The sequence below is a fragment of the Taeniopygia guttata genome, chromosome 2, assembly GCF_048771995.1.
Source record: "Taeniopygia guttata chromosome 2, bTaeGut7.mat, whole genome shotgun sequence".
Taxonomy (NCBI): Eukaryota; Metazoa; Chordata; class Aves; order Passeriformes; family Estrildidae; genus Taeniopygia; species Taeniopygia guttata.
In genome coordinates, this window is record NC_133026.1 from 77,506,903 (window position 1) to 77,512,902 (window position 6,000).

Here is a 6,000-nt window from a genome sequence, read left to right on the forward strand (position 1 = left end):
TGTTTCAGAGGGAGAAGCAGCCACTTGCCATTGCCTCCCAGAGATTCCTACTTTGTCAAGTTGCTTCACATTTCACATGCATTTAAAAAAAACAGTACAATTACTGACTCACATTTTCCCTTTCATTCGAATGTCAGCTTCCCTTTCTACCCCTTTTATTACAGTATTCTTGTCAATCTAGTTCTAAAATGCTATTTTTCTGTAATCATCCAGGATCAGGAGTGTATATTAAAAAAAAAAAAAAAAAGAAAGGTTGTGTTGGGTGTGTAACTATTACCCATATTACATTAATAATTTTTGCTTGTTGGCACCTCAAGAGCTGAAGGTGAAATCTGCTCTTCCTGTTGCAATCCAAGCCTTGGGCCCCATGACTGCATGACTGTTACAGTGAGCTCATGGGCATTCTGTTTCCCCTTCCCCGGGACCTTGTGACTCTGATCAAGATAACCCCTGGACCCCTCCTTCCTGCCCCACCAGGGTTGGCGAAGAGCCAGGAAAGCCCACCCTGTCCAAAACTTATACAGACCCCTGACATTTCCCGTTCGTCCTCTTTTGCCCCACTCTCCACATGGACAACACAGAATAAAGAGAGATGTACCAACTTCCCCTGGGGTAAGAGCCTCTTTTGAATACCTTTACTCTTCTCCTGATATTCCTCCCCTCACAGCCCCTCTGAGCTAGTCGGATTATTCGGGGGGCTGTGTGGGGGGGGAAACCACACATGACTTCAGGCCTGCTAACACTTCTTATTTCACCATTTACTGTAGAGGAAGGAGGAAAGGAATGACAAAGAATTTTCTTTCCTAAAGTGTTCACTTGCTAACTTTGAATGCTCTTATGCTGTTCATGCTCTATGCCAGTGAGCATCCAAAGGCACCAAGCGAACTCTTAAAAACAGTATTTAAATGTGTGTATATATACACACATACGTTTCTATGGGTGTAATTTTTTTTGTTTGTTTGCGTTCTATTCCCATTAGCAGAACAAGATATTTCTGAGAGCAGAAAAACTGTGGACTGGCTATAGGACCAGTGCATCTTCAAGGGAAGATCTGGAAAGGAAATTAGTAGGATGGAAGAAAGAAACACTGCACATGCCCTTTTCTTCCTTCCTTGCTCAGTACTGGGTATTTGGTTCATTGGGGTTTTGTTTGTAGGGGTTTTTTTGTTTGTTTATTTTGGTTTTGGGTTTTTTTAAATAAAGAAAAAAATGGAAGCTGTTTAGTTTTAATTTTACAGTGAAAATTAACTTTTTTTCTGCATTGAATTCCCTTTAGTCACCTTAAATTCCTCTATTGTACTTCTTAATTTTGGTTGGGTAGTTTGGTTTGCTTTGGCTATAAACACTTCCAGATATTTAGCACTTCCTACTCTTCATCTCTTCTTGCTGTTTTCACATTCTTTAACCCACATACCATAATTCCCAACCAAGGCATAACTGGTTCACCTAGATAACTCTTTAATATCTCCTTGGGTTTTATTCAAGTAGGAAGATTACCTCCCTTTCCTGCTGTGCTGGGATAGAAATATTTGTGCAAGTTCTGAATTTCTTCCATACCCTAGTGAGCATCTTTAGGGCATGGTGAAAACGCTGGGACATCTCTGTGTGGCAGGAAACTTGAGGGAGTTTGGGAAAATGATAATGTCTTTGCTCCAACAGGATTAGGTGGCAGGCAAATAAAGGCTCCAGAAGGGAGAAGAGGGAAAAAACAAGACCTTCGGCACCCCTTCCTTGTAGGAAAGCCCCAGCTGAGATTTGGATTTGCACTAAATTACAAGAAATACAAGACAAATTCTCCATATATATAATAAATCTTTTTTCTTAAATTAGGAACAGCTAAGAGATCTGTGCAAGGTTATGGAGAAAAGAGAAAGACAGACCTGAAGCAGAGATGATGGGTTTGGTATGCTGGAGGCACCTGGGCTGATAGAGTCCACAAACTAAGAATAGCTGTTTTACTAAATAGTTGGTGTTTGCATGCCTGCCTATTTGCACGCTTTATCACATTCACAAGCTGACAAGGAAATTTTCTTTGTCCACTTCTGTGGTGGGTGTTATCAGACGGCCTCTCCTACCCACGACATTCCCTTGTGTTTCTGTGAGATGCAGCAAAAGAGCTCTGCACTTGACTTCACCACAGCTCAGCCTGGTTGTTCCCTGCTCACCAGTGATAGGAGAGCTCTTGGTTTTCATCAGCTGGGAAACCCAAACATTATGTAGCAGAACATCACCCAGCTCTCTGAAAGTTGTAAACACAAGATGGTCACTGCCGAGCCCTGGAGCCAACATCCCACTTTCTTCCTGCTTTCTCTCTCTCTATGGAAGCAGATTAAGGTTACAGAGACAAATATCCCCAATCTCCAATTGAATGGAGTTAGTCACCCTGTACTGTTATAACAGGTTGTCCTACCATCTAATCTGATACCTGGAAGAAAAATCACCCTTTTCAGAACAATTATTATTATCCTTATTATTGACAGTATATTCTTGTTGCTGACAACTTTCTGCTGCAGCTGGATAGGTGGGGGCAGGAGAGGTGCTCAGTTGATTACTTAGTGGTTCAACAGGTACGCTTCTCTTTCTGAAGACTAGTAAGGGGAACAGCATCAATACAATCTACTTTCTTAATTTTGGAAGCATGAAATACACTGTGAATGCAGAATTGCCTCCTAGTGCCTGGGCTTGGGCACAGAAAATCAACTTCCTGGAGAAGAAGAATTCCTATTACAAAATCTGTGATGGACCTTGCTTTTTAACAATTCTTTTAAAATCAAATACTTTTTACTTGGAATAAGAGTCCATATTATGATTTGCCTTTATTATAAGTCAACATGCAAAGGCTCAGCTGTTTCTCATTCATTACTGCCAGAAGAAACAACATACAGCCTATTTGTAGGCACTTTCACACTTTTCTTTTCTTTTTTTTTTTTTTTTTTTTTTTTTTTTTTTTTGTGTCAAGTGTCAATCCTTGGCTTTGCAACAGTGACTAAATATTTATGTTTCACTGCCAAAAGTGCATAGCAGCAAACCAAAGTGAGCATTTTAAGACTTGTATCCTATGAATGACTCACTGGGACTAAAATGTGAGCACCCCCTTCCCTGGGGTTCTCTAAAGCAGGAGGAACAGCAGCAGCTGCCACCCCCTAAGAACCACAGCATTCACCAGCGATGGCTTGTTTTGTACTGGAACAGCTAAAAAGGGTCACTGAGGGGAAGAAAGGAGCTCATTCTTTTCAGAGGAAGGAGTCACTCCAATGAAAAACATCCAATGCCAACAGTGAAAAGAACAAGCTTTCTTCAGATGGAGACTTAGTAACAAGCAAGAAAATAAAATACACATAAAAACATGTAAAAACTAAGGCAAAGCAGTAGCTCCTATACATAGGAACAACAATGAAAAAGTCATGTAGAGAAAAGGGTTTGAGCATACACATGCCCCCCTTCATAATTCAGCTTATTGACCTAAATGTCTTTTTGATTAGCAGAAACAGCAACAGAAGATGTTCCTTTCTGACACTTTGTGCAGCTGGTTGCTGATTCAGAATTGTAAAGATAAACATCCTGGTTCTATTCGCCATTTTCTTTCCCCCATCCCCCAACTATCCCCATCCATGCTGACAGCTGAAATTGATATATGTACTTCATTTATCAAAAAAACAACCTGCTGCTAAACTAATATAGGCTATACTTAACTATGTATTTCACAACACAGAAGGAAGGATGACATCAATTTCTTTTAATTAGGATACGGGACAGGAATTCAGAGGATGAACATCTATTTTTGCAGTTGCCAGAATCTTACATATCTTCAGCAAATCCTTTTAACCACCTGTTAAAAAGGGGCAAGGGAACTAAAAATCTTTCCCCATTTGTAAAGTGAAGATTGATGATTAAAATTGAGAGCTGCTGAAAATACCATGGTGATGAAGACTCTTCAGCTGAATATATAGCCCCCCGCTGTGATCTCCCTCTGCAGTCACTGACAATAAAGACAGGATTCTACTTGCAAGAGATGTCAGTACCTTCCTGACAAAGGATTCAACGATTTCTCTTTCTGTAATTTTTTTAAGGATCTTAACCTTTTTGACATTTTGCTATTTAGACAGCAACTACGATTTCTACTTTTCTGGAAAATAAATTACATATATATATATATATATATATATATATATATATATATATTTTATATATACATATATATATATATATATGTATATATAAATATATATGTATATATTTATATATACATATATGAATATGTATGAATATTCAATATATATGAAAATATACATATATATATATATATATATATATATATATTTTAATTCCCTGTGTTGAGAATGTAAGAATGAAATTTCCTGGCTGTTCCCATATGGCTTATTCTCAAATATATATGTACATGCAAATTTCCCTGGACCCACCTTCCACCACAGAAATTTTGTCTCAGTGAAGTTTGCCTTTAGATGCTTATAGGATATCTGTGGAGCTCAGGGCCCTGCAGGAATTTCTCCCTCATAATATCAGGCATGCAGAGATCCCAGATGCCACCCAGGGGTGGGCACTAAGCAGGCAGCACAGCATAGTTCAGGAGGTCTGATCCATGCTTGGCATGTTGGACTCCAAGTGTGATCCACACAGGTGAGAGGAGTCAAGAGCTGGTGCTTTATTTCAGCTTCTTGCATCCATTTACACAAGGCAGGTGGGGCTTTTGAGTAGTTCCAGGGGAGCAAAGCAGAGGTCTTTCTCCTATGATTAGAAGAACTGTGTCTTGGATTCTGCTTTTATTTCCTCAAAATTGCTTCTAGATTTAATCATCTCCTCTGAACAATATGGACTTACATTACAGCAGAAAAATGCTACTTTCTGTAGCAATTCAAGATGACAGTTTGAAGACACTTAAAGCTGCCAGTAAATTTTTATAGGGAGTTTTACATTTTAAAGGATCATTAACTATACAATCCCGTAACTGGATCCTTATGTTACAGGTTTTGTTTGAAAGCTCAGATGGTGTCTACGTATGTTAATAAACTTATTTTAGCACTGAGAGCAAAAATTTGTGACAAATTGCCTTGGATGAGAAATGAAAAGGAGACGATCTAAACTTTCATTTTTGTGAGGGAAGGAATCTGACATGTTGGGGGCACAGCAGGAAACCAATGAGGAACAGAATGTACAGCCATCGCTGCTGTTAATTATAGATCCTCAGCTCTGAGGCAATGCAAGCCTTGCTCTTGGGGTCTTTTCAGCTAACAAGTGTCTAATGTCCTCAAAACACCTCATTATCCAGGGCAAAATTTGAATCAGATGAGGGTATTCTGCCTTTTTCTTCATCTTCTGTAAGTTGTTCCAGAAGGTGTTGGAGCACTTTTCTACAGGTGATAGAAGCATAATGTTGCTGGATTTTATTTAATTTTTTTTTATTAGGTCTAATGTAACTCTGAAATGGTTCCATTCTGCCATCAGTTGTGTATTACAAGTGAAAAAACCCCAAGCAGATGATTCTTTGTGTTTTGCTCCATTTGTTTTTTTTCCAAGTGAGTGTAGGAACAGTCCTTCCTCCACTGACATTCACGTATTACTCTAACACAGAATGTATTAGCATAAGTCAAATAGTATGACTGCAACAGCATCATGGTAAGGTAAATACCATATAGACATACTTCTTTCCTCTGGCAGTATCTCCAGGAGACAGGCTTCATAAAGAGCTACACCCAGTAGTAAAATAATTTGTGCTGAATAAACAAATACAGAGAGAAGTTATAAAGTCCAACATGGAGCTCAGCCAGAGCTGAGCCACTACTTTTAAGCGGCAATATGTCAGCTGCAAATGAGCAATATGAGAGAAGCCGAGACATTTGTATAGACAAACTAGCAGGAGCCTAAAATGCCAAAGTTAAGGCTGCAGATGGTAGTAAGTTTTGCAAACTGAACATGCTGGGTCTCCATGCATGGACCTACAGCCTCTGAGAGCTTTCTCCCTCCTTCCCCTCCCCATGCCTA